The sequence below is a fragment of the Phoca vitulina genome, unplaced genomic scaffold (assembly GCF_004348235.1).
Source record: "Phoca vitulina isolate PV1807 unplaced genomic scaffold, GSC_HSeal_1.0 scaffold19, whole genome shotgun sequence".
NCBI classification, from domain to species: domain Eukaryota; kingdom Metazoa; phylum Chordata; class Mammalia; order Carnivora; family Phocidae; genus Phoca; species Phoca vitulina.
This window is the reverse complement of record NW_022589722.1, coordinates 16,101,247-16,118,368: the sequence shown is the minus strand read 5'-3', so window position 1 is coordinate 16,118,368 and position 17,122 is coordinate 16,101,247. Positions and strand designations below refer to the sequence as shown.

Genomic DNA, 17,122 nt, shown 5'->3' with positions numbered 1-17,122 from the left:
TATTGATGACAATCACAGTCCTCATTTCTGTAACTGGTTACATGGTTGTAATTTGTATTTATAACTACCTTCATCCACCGTCCATTCTGTATTTTCTTTGCCTTCAGCAAGTATCTCAGCTGGAAGTGGTTCTTTATCTGGCGAGGTGACCCAAAGTTTCATTCATGAAGAGTTTGGGCCATCCGTAGTCCTACTTGGACTGGGTTGTTGTAGTTTTCCATTGACCTTAATCACAGGGCATAGTAATACTAAGAGATGCCCTGTATTCCAAATATACTCTTATTTACCTTTTTAGTGGACTAGTAATCCAATTTCCCCTTGGTAATTGAGATCTATCACCAAATCAGCACAGTAATTCCCTTCTTAGTCTGTTGATTCAGAAGCATGAGGAGTACAAGGTGGCAAGGCAGCAGTTTTAATTTCCAGTTCAATGAAATCATTGTTGTCTCTCCTGAGGGAGTCATTCCTCCCTTTGGAGCTAAGACTTCTAGGCCAGCAGAGCATAAGGTCACAGGAATAGGAAGCAAAAATTTTCCTAGTGGGTCACTAGGGGTAATAGTGCCACTCCTATTTCTACCCCTTAATTGCTAGACCCGTGATTCCTAGCTATATCAGAGAAATCGCACCATATATTAGATGCTGATTCAGAGCACATATGGCCTTCTAAAGAACCTTGCCTCAGCTCTGCAAGGCATTCCCACCTAGATTGCACTGTGACTGAGTCTTCAAAGGCCATTTCACCATTCTCTCAAGACAGTTGCTTCAGGATGGTGGGAACATGGTAAGACCAGTGAATTCTATGAGCATGTGTCCATTGCTGCACTTCTCTTGCTGTGAAGTGAGTTCCTTGACCAGAAGTGCTGCTGTGTGCAATATCATAATGGTAGATGAGGCACTGTATGAGTCCACAGATGGTAGTTTTAGCAAAAGCCTTGCATGCAGGGAGGGCAAATTTATATCCAGACTGTCTATTCCAGTATGAACAAAATGTTTCCCCTTTCATGATGGAAGGGGCCAGACAGCTGGCTGATGATCTTAGGGAACAGTGCCATATCAGGTACTCAGTGTTGGTCTGTGCTGTGGATACATGGGCATTTAGCAGCAGCTGTAGCCAGATTGAGCTTGCTGAGTTTCGGTAGTGTATGTTGTTGAGCCCATCCATAACCGCCATCCCTGCCACGATGGTCACTTTGTTCATGAGCCTATTGGGCAATGACGGGGTGGCTGGGGAAAGAGGCTGACTGGTATATACAGAATAGATAATTCTATCCACATTGTTAAAATCCTCCTCTGCTGAGATCACCTTTTGGTGAGCCTTACACGTACACAAATTTCTTCACGCTCTTACCCATTCAGAGAAGTCTATTCACTTACCTCTTCCCCACATTTCCTTGTCATTAGTTTTCTAATCATATTCCTTCCAAGTCCTTCATCATCCAGCCAAACCATTGGCCACAGACCATAAATCAGTGTATAATCAATCACATGTCTGGCGATTTCTCTTTCCAAGTAAAGTGATCAACCAGGTGCACTGCTCGGAGTTCTTCCCACTGCTAGGATTTCTCTCCACCACTGTCCTTCAGGGATGTCCCAGAAAGGGACTATAGTGTTGCAGCTGTCCACTTTCTGGTGGTGCCTGCATATAATGCAGAACTACCTGTGAGCAAGGCCCGAGTCTTCTCTGCCAACTGGTGGTAGAGGACTCTTCTGGAGTAACAGTGCAGGCTGAGAGAGAAAAGGTATTATAGTAGGAGTAAAGACTACGGGCATTTGGGCCACTTTGTCATAAACTCACTTGTGTCTTTATGGCCTACTTGGGCCTGATCACATATATAACCACTTGCATCTGTTGATGAAGTGCTGCTGTGCACACCCATGGGTCAGATAACACCCAGTTCATGACTGGCATCCCAGGTCACATGGTAATGTTTTAGTCTATAGTTAAGTGTCCAGTCTCTACAAAGGTAGCAGGCCAAGAGCTGTTTCTGAAAAGGAAAGTAGTTATCCACAGAAATGGCAGTATTGTGCAGCAATTCACCTACAGAGACCTGCAAAAGGCTCCAAACAGCATCCCTATCTGCCACTGACACTCAAGCACCACTGGATCAGCTGGATTAGGTGGCCCAAGTGGCAGAGCAGCATGTACAGCCACCTGGACCCATTGCAGAGCCTTTTTTTGTTCTGGGCCTACTCAAAATTAGCAACTTTTCAGGTCATTTAGTAAATGGGCTGGAGTAATACACTCAAATGAGGAATATTTTGCCTCCAAAATCTAAAAAGGGCCATTTATCTTCTACCTTAGAAAATATATTCTGACATGCTTCATACCACTGGGGTCCTAGAAACCTCACTGTGGTAAAAGAATCCTAAATTTTAGTTGGATTTATTTGCCATATTCTGACATGTAAACATCTTATCAATCAGTGTAGAGTAGTTGCTATTTCTTTCCCACTAGGTCCAATCAGCATAGTGTCATCAATGTAATGGACCAGTATGATATCTTATAGAAGGGAAAGGTGATCTAGATTCCTGAAAACTAAAGTATGATGTAGGGTTGAAGAGTTGACATACTTCTGAGATAAGACAATGAAAATGTATTGCTGGTCTTGCCAGCTGAAAGCGAATTGCCTCTGGTGGGCCTATGAACAGGGATGAACAAAAAGGCATTTTACAGATCAATAGCTGCATACCAGGTACCAGGGGATGTGTTAATTTGCTCAAGTAATAACAACACATTTGATATAGCAGTTGTAATGGGAGTCATCACCTGGTTAGGCTTGTAATAGTCCACTGTCATTCTTCAAGGTCCATCTGTCTTCTGTGTAGGCCAAATAGGCAAGGTGAGTGGGGATGTAGTAGGATCACCATTTCTCCATCTTTTAAGTCCTCATTGGTGGCACTAATCTCTGAAATCCCTCCAAGAATGCTGTATTGCTTTTGGTTTACTATTTTTCTAGGAAGAGGCAGTACTAGTAGCTGTCATTTGGCCTTTTCAATGATAATGGCCTCACTCCACAGGTCAAGGACCAATGTGGGGATTCTGCCATCTGCTGAGTATGTGTATTCTTATGCATTTCAGAACTGGGGAAATAACCACAAGGTGGGTTCAGGGACCCACTGTGCATACTGCTAGATAAAACTGAGCTAAAGTCTCATCATCTTGATCGCCATAAACCCCTACTCTGACCATACCATAGTGATATTTTGGGGCTCCTAAAATCAATGTCAGTTCAGAGCCAATGTCCGACAGTCCACAAAAGTTCTGATTATTTATTTTCCCCAATGCACAGTTTTCCTGGAAAAAAAGGCTATAGGCCTCTCTGGGGGAAGATTAGGAGGAAGATTAACAGCATGAATTTTTGGCAGTGTATTGGTCCTCAATGGGACCCAGCCTCCCCCTTCATTCAAGGGGTTCTATAAACTGACTCAAGTTTTGGGATTGACTGAGGGGCTGTGAGTCTGCTTCATGATTCAAGTTAGGCTTTTGTTCACTTAACAAAGACATTGTCTTATTCTTGGTGAAACTGAAAGGTCTCATTTCTGTATTATAAATCTTAGCATCTGTCTTCCCACGAGTTATGTTTGCTTTTAGCATCTGGTGAGCCTACCAGATTTCCTAGTATCACAGGAGCTAGCATTTATTCTGTGCCTGCTATTGACAGGCACTCTTCTGAGTGTTTTACCTATTATTTATTCCTTACCCACCTCTTATTAGTAGGTAGTGTTGTCTATTATATTCATTTTGCAGATGAAGTAATTGTGACACACAAAAGTGAAGAAGTTGCCCAAGGTTGCATGGGCAATAAGTAATATAACTGTTGTGTGAATGCATGGGGTCTACCCCAGAGCCCATGCTTTTTTTTTTTTATGTTTATCACCATACATTACATCATTAGTTTTTGATGAAGTGTTCCATGATTCATTGTTTGCATATAACACCCAGTGCTCCATGCAGAACTTGCCCTCTTTAATACCCATCACCAGGACAACCCATCCTCCCACCACCCTCCCCTCTAGAACCCTCAGCTTGTTTTTCGGAGTCCATAGTCACTCATGGTTCGTCTCCCCCTCCGATTTCCCCCCCTTCATTCTTCCCCTCCTATCTTCTTCTTCTTCTTCTTTTTTTAACATATAATGTATTATTTGCTTCAGAGGTACAGATCTGTGATTCAACAGTCTTGCACACTTCACAGTGCTCACCATAGCACATACCCTCCCCAATGTCTATCACCCAGCCACCCCATCCCTCCCACCCCCCACCACTCCAGCAACCCTCAGTTTGTTTCCTGAGATTAAGAATTCCTCATATCAGTGAGGTCATATGATACATGTCTTTCTCTGATTGACTTATTTCACTCAGCATAATACCCTCTAGTTCCATCCACGTCATTGCAAAAGGCAAGATTTCATTCTTTTTGATGGCTGCATAATATTCCATTGTATATATATACCACCTCTTCTTTATCCATTCATCTGTCGATGGACATCTTGGCTCTTTCAACAGTTTGGCTATTGCGGACATTGCTGCTATAAACATCGGGGTGCACATACCCCTTCGGATCCCTACATTTGTATCTTTGAGGTAAATGCCCAGTAGTGCAATTGCTGGATCATATGGTAGCTCTATTTTCAACTTTTTGAGGAACCTCCATACTGTTTTCCAGAGTGGCTGCACCAGCTTGCATTCCCACCAGCAGTGTAGGAGGGTTCCCCTTTCTCTGCATCCCCACCAACATCTGTCCTTTCCTGACTTGTTAATTTTAGCCATTCTGACTGGTGTGAGGTGATATCTCATTGAGGTTTTGATTTGGATTTCCCTGATGCTGAGCGATGTTGAGCACTTTTTCATGTGTCTGTTGGCCATCTGGAAGTCTTCTTTGGAAAAATGTCTGTTCATGTATTCTGCCCATTTCTTGATTGGATCATTTGTTCTTTGGGTGTTGAGTTTAAGAAGTTCTTTATAGATTTTCGATACTAGCCCTTTATCTGATATGTCATTTGCAAATATCTTCTCCCATTCTGTCGGTTGTCTTTTGGTTTTGTTGACTATTTCTTTTGCTGTGCAAAAGCTTTTTATCTTGATGAGGTCCCAATAATTCATTTTTGCCCTTGCTTCCCTTGCCTTTGGCGATGTTTCTAGGAAGAAGTTGCTGCAGCTGAGGTCGAAGAGGTTGCTGCCTGTGTTCTCCTTTAGGATGTTGATGGACTCCTGTCTCACATTTAGGTCTTTCAACCATTTTGAGTCTATTTTTGTGGTGGTGTAAGGAAATGGTCCAGTTTCATTCTTCTGCATGTGGCTGTCCAATTTTCCCAACACCATTTGTTGAAGAGACTGTCTTTTTTCCTTTGGACATTCTTTCCTGCTTTGTTGAAGATTAGTTGACCATAGAGTTGAGGGTCCATTTCTGGGCTCTCTGTTCTGTTCCATTGATCTATGTGTCTGTTTTTGTGCCAGTACCGTACTGTCTTGATGATGACAGCTTTGTAATAGAGCTTGAAGTCTGGAATTGTGATGCCACCAGCTTTGCTTTTCTTTTTCAACATTCCTCTGGCTATTCGAGGTGTTTTCTGGTTCCATACAAATTTTAGGATGATTTGTTCCATTTCTTTGAAAAAAGTGGATGGTATTTTGATGGGGATTGCATTGAATGTGTAGATTGCTCTAGGTAGCATTGACATCTTCACAATATTTGTTCTTCCAATCCATGAGCATGGAACGTTTTTCCATTTCTTTGTGTCTTCCTCAATTTCTTTCATGAGTATTTTATAGTTTTCTGAGTACAGATTCTTTGCCTCTTTGGTTAGATTTATTTCTAGGTATCTTATGGTTTTGGGTGCAATTGTAAATGGGATCGACTCCTTAATTTCTCTTTCTTCTGTCTTGTTGTTGGTGTATAGGAATGCCACTGACTTCTGTGCATTGATTTTATATCCTGCCACTTTACTGAATTCCTGTATGAGTTCTAGCAGTTTTGGGGTGGAGTCTTTTGGGTTTTCCACATAAAATATCAGATCATCTGCAAAGAGTGAGAGTTTGACTTCTTCTTTGCCAATTTGGATGCCTTTATTTCTTTTTGTTGTCTGATTGCTGTGGCTAGGACTTCTAGTACTATGTTGAGTAGCAGTGGTGATAGTGGACATCCCTGCCGTGTTTCTGACCTTAGGGGGAAAGCTCTCAGTTTTTCCCCATTGAGAATGATATTTGCTGTGGGTTTTTCATAGATGGCTTTTATGATATTGAGGTATGTACCCTCTATCCCTATACTCTGAAGAGTTTTAATCAAGAAAGGATGCTGTACTTTGTCAAATGCTTTTTCTGCCTCTATTGAGAGGATCATATGGTTCTTGTTCTTTCTTTTATTAATGTATTATATCACATTGATTGATTTGCAGATGTTGAACTAACCTTGCAGCCCAGGGATAAATCTCACTTGGTCATGGTGAATAATCCTTTTAATATACTGTTGGATCCTATTGGCTAGTATTTTGGTGAGAATTTTTGCATCCGTGTTCATCAAGGATATTGGTCTGTAATTCTCTTTTTTGTTGGGGTCTTTGTCTGGTTTGGGGATCAAGGTAATGCTGGCCTCATAAAACGAGTTTGGAAGTTTTCCTTCCATTTCTATTTTTTGGAACAGTTTCAGAAGAATAGGTATTAATTCTTCTTTAAATGTTTGGTAGAATTCCCCTGGGAAGCCATCTGGCCCTGGGTTTTTAGAACCCGTGCTTTTTTACCCAGCCTTTTTATGCTGGGCAGGAAAGAGGATGGAGAGAGACTTGGGAGTTTGTAGTTCCTAGGATCTTTTCTCTTTTTTTCTGGATAGTGTCAGAGAGGCCATCTATTATAAGGCAAGTTGGCTGTTTTAAATTACGGTGCAGTTGCTTATCTGTATCTGCCCCCAACCTACTCCATGTCCAAAGGAGGAAGGTCCCTCTTTCTACCCAAGACTAATTCCTCTCTCCTTAACTAAATCCCATTACCTTGTTCCATAAAAAAAAAAAACCCTCCTGCCTATATTTTTACTCTTCCTGTTTCTCCAAATTATTTTCCCTTCCACAGGTCTGTTATACCTTTGGAAACAAAATAAAACAAAAAACATAACATCAAAAACTTTCCTCAAGCCTATGTATGTCTCTGAGTTCAGTTCTACTGCTTTTTCCTCTCCCCTTTGCCAATTGAATATCCATAAATAAGGGTCTACACTTGCTGTCATCACTTTATAACCTCCCATTTCCTCTGTAACCCAGGTAAAGCCCCTACTTTACTACCAAAATACTCCTGCTCCCATCATCTACAATTTCTTAGTTCCTGATCCATTGGTCTTTATTCACGTGGCATTATTGAGGGTGTCCTCATTCTTGAAACCCTCCTTTCCTTTGGTCTATGGCACCTCTTTTTCCTCGTTTTTCCCTTATCACTGCCTGATGCTTAAATCTTGGTGTTTCCTGGGTTTTTGTTCACAGGCTTCTTCTCTTTCTGCTCTCCATGGTAAGCCTTGGTAATGTTGCCTCATCTCCTTGCCTGCAAATCACTTCCTTTCCATTGGTTGGGATGCCCAAATCAGTAACCTCTTAGGAGAACCTCTTAGCTCTTCCTTCTTTTTTGAATCCAACTTATATATAAACTTTACTTCTTGAAAGTATATCAAGCCCATTCTTTCTCCATCCCACTGCTCTGCCTTAGGCATCTCTCCTCTCTCATTCTCTACGCCACTACAATGATCTTCCATGTCTACCTGCCTCTCTCTTATTTTCTCAAATCTGTCTTCTGGAGAGACCACTCTAAAATATATTTTGTCACTTTCCTGCTTTCAACACCAGTGACTCACCTATTACCTGCAGGATAAAATCCAAACTCTTTAGCAGGGCATGGAAAATCATTAATGATCTGTTTCTGACATCTTGCCAAATCATGTCCTACCAACATCTGCCATCCCAAACTGTTTTCAATTCCTGGAATATACCATGCTATCTTACTTCTCTGTCTGCTTCATACACACTAGTTCCTCTGTCTGAAATTCCATCATGCATTAATTTGACAACTCTTGAACATCCTTCAAACCATAGCTCAAAAAACGCCCCCCTAATGATTCTTCCATGGCTCCCTCAAGCTGGTTCAGGCCTTCCTTCTTCCATGCCTCCATTTCTTTCATAGTGATTTGTACACTTGTAAGTTATAAGGGCTCTACAAGGCTCTCACTTGTTGATTCAACAAACATTTTTCAAGCTAGTCACTGTTCAAAGCACTGGGGCACAGCAATGGAACAATCATATGAATCCTGTCCTCAGAGTGCTTACATTCTAGTGGGCTGGGTGGATTTACTTTTTAACAACTGTTTCCTGGATGAGTGGCCAAACATTTCCACAATTTCACTTTTAAAGACTTCTACCAGGAAATGTTATTAGATCTCAGTAATCCATCTAAGCACTTCTGTCTCCCTCAATCACAGGAGAAAGCCCTATGGAATCCTCAAGAAGATTTTTTAAGTCTCCTGGCCTAGTCAGGAACCTTAGATACTAATGATGTCACTGAAGGTGATAAGGATTGGTGATCCTGGTGATGAAACTAACCAAATAGTTGTGAATTTCATAATAGGAACTCAAAGCCACTCTGTCTGAGAGAGACCTACAGTTTCAAATTGCTCCACAAAAGGTGAGGTGAAAGCAAGGACAAGGTGGATGACCCAGGTGATAAAACTGGCCAGGGGCAAAAAAATTAATAAAAAATAATGTGCAGCATGCAGGTATAAGTGATACAGAATGGTCTGTCCGGTTGTAATATGACCTGCTACAAGGCTTATATCCAGGCCTTAAAGAACATGGTAAATCAAATAGTCAAAGAAAGACTTTAAAAAATAATCTTGGAGATATCTGACTGACTCAGTTGGTAGACCATGTGACTCTTAATCTCAGGGTTGTGATTTCAAGTCCCACATTGGGTGTAGAGATCACTTAAAATCTTTTTTAGAAAAAGTTTTAAAACATAATCTTGATCAAGTTACTATTGTGTGTCTACTATGACCCACTGTAGCTCTGATGTTCTGAAGACAAGAAGAGATGTTCCTGCACTGTGCCTGCCCAACAGGAGCCAGTGGGCCTCAATTAGCAAAAACAAAGATCCCAACACAAACAATTTAGAACCTACATTCGAGCTGGAGTGTGATACCTGTGCCCTCCCTTGTCATTGGAATATGGAGTAGAGATTATTGTACTCATTTTATGCATGAGGAACTTGGATTTAAACCCAGGTTGGCCTGGCTCTTAACACAATGCACATGCTGAGTCATCAGTAATGTCTGGATAACTTGAAGTGTTGGGCATTTCCAGATTTGAGAGCATGGGGGTCCATCTTCTCTGAGCAGGAATTTGAGCCTTTTTTTTTCCCAAAGGGAATTGATCAGACAACTGCAAATTTCTGGAGATTAATCCATGACCAGAGTCTCTTGTTTGTTTAATTCACCTAATATGCATTCAGTTGTGTTATAAAGGATTTGAATATGCAATGGCTTTTGAAAACAATAGTAATAAGAAAAAGTTCTCCAACCCACACTTATACTTGGCAACCTGAGCCCTGGCCTGAGGCAGGACATGAGAAAAAAATGTAATTAGCATCCACTTAGCCATAGACTCTCAGGCCACAATTTCTTACCCTGGTATTAATCAATGCACATTTAGCCCTAGCCAATGTACACAACCCCAAGGCTCACAGTTTCTCCATCTTCTCCACCCGCCCCCTGGCTTAGACACACAATAGAGCTAAAAAGAGCTTTCAGGTAGAGCCTTGGTCCCATTAGCTCACTCCATGGCAAAGGCAGAGGAAAGTGTTTGGGATGGCAGGTTTTCCAACCCTTGGGGAATCCAAATCCAGACAGACACCCAGAAAGCAGCCAAGCATTCTTTGGTGGGGAGGGTTCCAGCAGGCAACTTCTTAGCTTGGTAATTGCTCATGCACCACGCAGGGCTCCTCTGGCTGAGCTGGGACTCCCTAGCTACAGCTGTACTGCGATCTCCTCCAGTCTAGACAAAGCAGACAGTCCCTCCCTTGGTGCGCTCCAGGAACACCAGTACCCACAGACAGAGCCCAAGCACAGACAGAGGTCTTTAACTATTTCGTCCCTTTTTGTTCATAATGTTTCTTAATGCTTAAAATAAAGTGCCTGTGATTACAAAGAAAGCCAGTTATATCAAAAGAATCAAATATTTGAAGAATGAAATTTATCATGTAGTGATATATGTATTCAATATATGTGTTTAATAGTGAATTATAAAATAAGATCTCTCTCTCTTCCCCCTTTTATTTAAACCAGGATTAAGTTTCAAGATCAAGAAAATTAATCTCAATAAACATCACTACACTCAGCATTTTATCTTGCAGTGGTAAAATTTAAAGCATTTCACTTTCCTAATGTTATGTCGTTTTGTTCTTCATATTCATTCATTAATTTATTCATTCATTCTACTAAAAAATATGTCCTGAGCAAGGCAGTATGATCATTTCTGATCAGGGTTCAGAAAATGATGCCTGTTGGCTAAAACTGGCCATGCTTATTCATTTACATTTGGTCTATAACTGCTTTCACACTGTATTAGTAGTGTTTAATAATTGTGTTTGAGACTACAGGACTTTCCAAGTCAAAATATTTACTATCTAGCCCTTTACAGAAAACATTTGCCGACTCTTGAACTAGGCATAGCCCTTACCCTCAAGGATTTTTCACAGTCTACAGGAGAAGAACAGTAAAAACAAATCAATTCTTTGTTATAAATACATCAACAAAAATATGTTTAAGGTGTAGAAATTCCTAAGAGAGAAATAAAGGGAGAGAAACATGGAAGATTTCCTAAAAGAGGTGACATCTGAGTTGGTTTTGAAAGAATAGAGGTTTGCCATAAGGACCAGCTTTCTAGGCGGAGGGTGAAGCATGTGCAAAGGCATGATTGCATAAACTAGCAATGTTTCTGGAATTTATAAGCACTTCACTATCACTGAAGTATAGAGTTCTAAAAGGTAGTGACAAGAGATGACTGCAGAACAAGGTAGGGATCAGACAAGAAAACACTTTATGTACCATATCAAGGAACTCAAATACTCTCCATAGGTATTGGCAGTGCTATGCAATAGAAATCTCTGTATGATCGAAATGTTCTATAGCTGTATTGCCAATAAGATACCCACCTGCCACATGCAATTGAGCACTTGAAATATGGCTACTACAATTGAGGCACTGAACTTTTAATTTTTTATTTTAATTGATTTAAATCTAAACAGCCACATCTATCTGTAGCTACCATATTGAACACCTCTAAATGATGGAAACTGAACTAATTTTCACACACTCATGTAGTGTGAAAGCAGTCACAGACCAAATGTAAATAAATGGGCATGACCAATCTCAGGCAGCAGGCATCATTTTCTGACCAATGGTCAGAAATAATCTTAACGCCTGGCTCAGTGCATGTTTTTCAGTAGCATGAATGAATAAATGGATGAATGAGAATGGAAGAACAAAATTATACATCATTAGGAGGGTGAAATACTTAAAATTTTGGGTTGCTTGAGTGGTTCCCGCAGTCTGTTAAGTGAAGGACTGTTGGTTTGGTCTCAGGTCATGATCTCAACATTATGAGATGGAGTCCTATGTCAGTCTCCATGCTCAGCACAGAGTCTCCTTAAAATTCTCTCTCCCTCCCCCCAACCTTGCACTCTCTCTCAAAAAAAAAGCAAATACTTAAAATTTTACCACCATGAGAAATAATGCTGGGTATAATTATGTTTATTGAGATTATTTTTCATGATTTTGAATTTAGTCCTGGTTTAAAAAAAAAGAGGGGGAGGGAGATCTTGTTGTTAATCCACTATTAAAATCTACTATTTAAATAGAAAAATGGGCCATTAAATCTCCCCTTTAGCAAGATTATTCTTTTTTTTAATTTTTTATTGTTATGTTAATCACCATACATTATATCATTAGTTTTTGATGTAGTGTTCCATGATTCATTGTTTGTGCATAACACCCAGTAGCAAGATTATTCTGGTTGTGGATTAATTGAAGGAAAGGAAGACAGGAAGACCATTTAGATACTAATCAGTAGTTCTGAAAAAAGAAGATAAAGTTCTGATCTTAGGCAGTAGTGGTTGGAATAGAAAAGAGGATTAGTTATGAAGTATATTAAGAAAGAATTGACAGGTCTTGGTGATCAATTAAATATAGGCAATAGAGCATGAAAGAGTTGCTAAAGATGCCCCTTTGGTTCCTGAGTGGTGCCTGGACAGGGAGGTAGATGCTGAGATGGGTGAGAAGGATGGAGAGACGTCATGGTGGGGGGAAGTGTAGGTAAGGAGGATGATAAATTGAGCCTTAAGTTGCCTGGGTAGCTAAGTCTAGTGAGAGGTCTGGGTTGAAGATACAGATGAAGCACATTAATTGGAGAATAGTATCATGTGAGCAAAAAAAAAAAAACTAATTTCCAGTTCTAGTTCTCTTATCACCTAGCTGGATGCTTTGGGATGTCATTTCTTTCTGGCCTCAGTTTCATTATCTGTACAATGGGAGGGTGTCAGACCAGAAGAGTTGAGCAAATTTTTTCTCTGAAGGGACAGAGAGTCAATATTTCAGGTTTTGAAGGCCATACACAGTCCCTGTTGCATATTCTCCTCCTAGTATATGCATATTCAGCTTTTTAGGCATTGCCAAACAATTTTATAAAGATGTTATGCCAATTTATAATGCCCCAAGCAATATACAAAAGATCTAGTTGTTCCATAATGTCACAACACTTGATAATTTCAGTCTTTCAAATTTTAGCCATTCTGGCAGATGTATAGGAATATATCAATGTAGATTTATCTGCATCTCACTGAAGAATGAGACTGACCATCTTTTTATATATTCATTTTCATTCCCTCTTGTACATTTTTCTAGTGGAGGCCTGCTGTAGAAGCTCTTATCATAGTCTACAAACACTTTATCCTATATATGTATATTGCAAATTTCTTCTCCCACTCTTCAGCGTGTCTTCTCATTCTCTTAGTTATCTTTTGATGATAGAAATTCCTTATTTTAATGTAGTCCAATTTACTAACCTTTTCCTTTGTGGCTAGCACTTTTGGTGTTCTGTTTAAGAAATGTTCACCTTTTTCAAATGTCATAAAAATATACTTCTATGTTACCTTCTAGCAATTTCATTATTTCATTCTTCATAGTTAGATATGCATTGTGCCTGGAATTGATATTTGTGTACAGTATGAGGTGGGGGACTCAAGATCTAGCTTTTCCATATGGATAACCAATTGACCCAGTGACATTTATTGAAAATATTCTTTTCTGCACTGCATGCAGTATTACATTTGTTTTATGTTGTGGCAAATGTGTGTGGGAACGTTTTCTGGAGTCTCCATCTTGTTCCATTTTTCTAGATATCCACCCATAAATATAATATATCCCTCTACTTAAATCTGCTTTAATTTCCCTTGAAAAAATTCATAATTTTTGGGGTGGCTGGGTGGCTCATTCAGTTAAGCATCTGACTTCAGCTCAGGTCAAGATCTTAGGGTCCTGACATGGAGCCCAGTGTTGGGCTATGTGCCCAGTGCTGGGCTCCGTGCCCAGCACGGAATCTGCTTGTTCCTCTGCCCCTCCCCTGACCTATGTGCTCTCTCAAATAAATGAATAAAATCTTCTTTAAAATGTTTGTAATTTCTCTGAAGAGATTTTACATATATTTTGTTAGATTTAGTCTAAATATTTGATGTCATTTGATGCTATTGCAATGGCATACTTTTAAACTTTTTATTTTTTAGCGGGTTATTTCTGAAATATAGAAATATAATTAAGGTTTATATATTGACCTTGTATTTCATGATGTATTGAATTCACCTACTAATTCTAATCCTAGTGATTTTTTAAAGCAGGTTTTTATCTTCTCCACAATTTCATAGCTACAATATATTAAGAAAGAGAAATTTTTCTCTGAGTAACTAAAATATGAACAAATTCCTGATTTTAATTTTCTTCCTGCTGTCATCAGCACAAGGGTTTGGCATTCGAATGAACCACAACTGGATTTCAAGGACTCACCCAGCCCTGAGATGTTCTCAATGCCACTTCCTTAATGTCAGCAATTGTGACAGCTACTGTAATAATAAAACAGCTCTAATCCAACCTTAGTGTGACTAATTACTAATAAATATGCCTATGCCTGCAAGTATACTAAATTTTGAGGAAAAGCTGCTTTGTATAATCACAATATTTAATGATCAATAAAGCAAAACATGGGATTTTTTTAGTTTGGTTTGGTTTTCCTTTTTTTAGTTTCTTAAGGAATTTCCTCAGTGGAGAGCATCATCAAGTAAATGGCAATGACTACTAATGAAATTCTATTTAGCTGGTGTGGTCCATTAGACACTGTGATCATAAATGCAGGCAGTAAGATCAAAGAGGCCTTAGAGATAATCCATTCTAATACACTTCTTGTTTACAAATGAGGATATAAACCCAAATAGGCTGAACTGCAAGCCATGTAGCTCAAATTTTAGTTCAGTGTCTTTCCATTAAACCACACTGTCTCCCAGTGTGGGGAGATCCATGATATACAATGGTGGGAGCAGGGCAAGGAGACTAACTAGGTATTTCCTACATGCCAGGCAATTGTCACATTTTTCACGCATTTTTCACACATTTTTCATTTAATCCTCTCAGAAAATTATAAGGTAGGCCTTACTATTCTCCTTTTATAGATGAAGCAATGAGTCTCAGCAATATGAAGTGGTTTGCACAAGAGCACATGTCCAGAGAACCACAACTCTAACATAGAAATGCTTAATTCCAACTCTTGGAATCTTTATACTGTTTGGAAATGGAGATGTGGGAGTTTTACACTATAAAAGGTTTCATTTTTTAAATACTGTCAAGAATGACCAGAATTGGTCCAGTGTGTCATTTAAAGCTTTTATTTCCTTGTTGATCTTTTGCTTAGGTGATCTGTCCATTTCAGCGAGGGGGGTATTAAAGTCCCCTACTATTATTGTATTATTGTCTATGTGTTTCTTTGATTTTGTTATTAGTTGGCTTATATAATTGGCTGCTCCCATGTTAGGGGCATAGATATGTAAAATTATTAGATCTTCTTGTTGGATAGACCCTTTAAGTATGATATAGTGTCCTTCCTCATCTCATGTTATAGTCTTTGGTTTAAAATCTAATTTGTCAGATATAAGGATTGCCATCCCAGCTTTCTTTTGATGTCCATTAGCATGGTACATGGTTTTCCACCCCCTCACTTTCAATCTGGAGGTGTCTTTGGGTCTAAAATGAGTCTCTTGGAGACAGCATATTGATGGGTCTTGTTTTTTTATCCAATCTGATACCCTGTGGCTTTTGATTGGGGCATTTGGTCCATTTACATTCAGGGTAACTATTGAAAGATATGAATTTAGTGTCATTGTACTGCCTGTAAGGTGACTGTTACTGTATATTGTCTGTGTTCCTTTTTGGTCTATGTTACTTTTAGGCTCTCTCTTTGCTTAGAGGACCCCTTTCAATATTTCTTGTAGTGCTGCTTTGGTGTTTGCAAATTCATTTAGTTTTTGTTTGTCCTAGAAGATTTTTGTCTCCTTCTATTTTCAATGACAGCCTAGCTGGATATAGTATTCTTGGCTGCATATTTTTCTCATTTAGTGCTCTGAATATATCATGCCAGTCCTTTCTGGCCTGCCAGGTCTCTGTGGATAGGTCTGCTGCCAATCTAATGTTTCTACTGTTGTAGGTTACAGACCTCTTCTCCCGAGCTGGTTTCAGGATTTTCTCTTTGTCTCTGACACTTGGAGTTTTACTATTAGATGTCGGGGTTTTGACCGACTTTTATTGGTTTTGAGGGGAGTTCTCTGTGCCTCCTGGATTTTGATGCCTGTTTCCTTCCCCAATTAGGGAAGTTCTTCACTATAATTTGCTCCGATATGCCTTCTGCCCCTCTCGCTCTTTCTTCTCCTATAGCAGCAATGTCCACAATAGTCAAACTATGGAAAGAGCCTAGATGTCCATCAACAGATGAATGGATAAAGAAGATGTGGTATATATATACAATGGAATATTATGCAGCCATCAAAAAAATGAGATCTTGCCATTTGCAACGACAACTAGAGGGTATTATGCTAAGCGACATAAGTCAATCAGAGAAAGACAGTTATCATATAATCTCACTGATATGGGGAATTTGAGAAACAAGACAGATGATCATAGGGGAAGGGTGGGGAAAAATGAAACAAGATGAAACCAGAGAGGGAGACAAACCATAAGAGACTCTTAATCTCAGGAAACAAACTGAGGGTTGCTGGAGTCAAGGGGAGTGGGAGGGATGGGGTGGCTGGGTGATGGACATTGGGGAGGGTATGTGCTATGGTGAGCACTGTGAATTGCGTAAGACTGATGAATCACAGACCTGTACCCCTGAAACAAATAATACATTATATGTTAATTAAAAAAAGAGTAATGCCAAATTTTACAATGGGATATGATCATTTGCACCATACTAAATCTCATTTGAACTATTATTTCAATCCAACCACCTCAAATAGCCTGCAGTTTTGGCAGTTTTTTTTTTTTTTTTAAATAAATTTGGGTTCTTTTCCTGCTTTATCATCAGCTTTAGTTTACTGTGGGGAAAAAAATCAAGATTGAAAAAACTGTTATTATGAAGGAATAACAGACTTCTTCCAGTAGAATCAATAGCTATAAAAATTACTCTTCCACTACTAATTTTTAAAATAAACAATGAATTATAAGATAGTTTCATTTTGAAGCCTTCGGATTGCTCAATAGAAGTATTTACAGCTCATGTATTTTTCAAATATGGCATTTGTTGAATTTCACCACCATTGAGATTTTATCATTATGACGCTATCAAAATGTTGTTTGTAGCTTTCTAGTTCTTTTCTATTAAAAAAAAGATTTAACAAATTTCAATAAAATTGGCTAAAAAGGAAAGAAGAAAGAAAGAAAGAAAGAAAGAGAAAGAAAGAGAGAAAGAAAGAAAGAAAGAAGAAAGAAGAAAGAAGGAAGAAAGAAGAAAGAAGAAAGAAAGAAAGAAAGAAAGAAAGAAAGAAAGAAAGAAAGAAAGAAAGAAA

General features: G+C 39.2%; 1 pseudogene; it reads right to left on the bottom strand.

Annotated features, from left to right (window-relative positions):
• Positions 1–335: 335 nt before the first annotated feature.
• LOC116640094 overlaps positions 336–17,122 on the bottom strand; it is a 164,091-nt pseudogene continuing 147,304 nt past the window's right edge.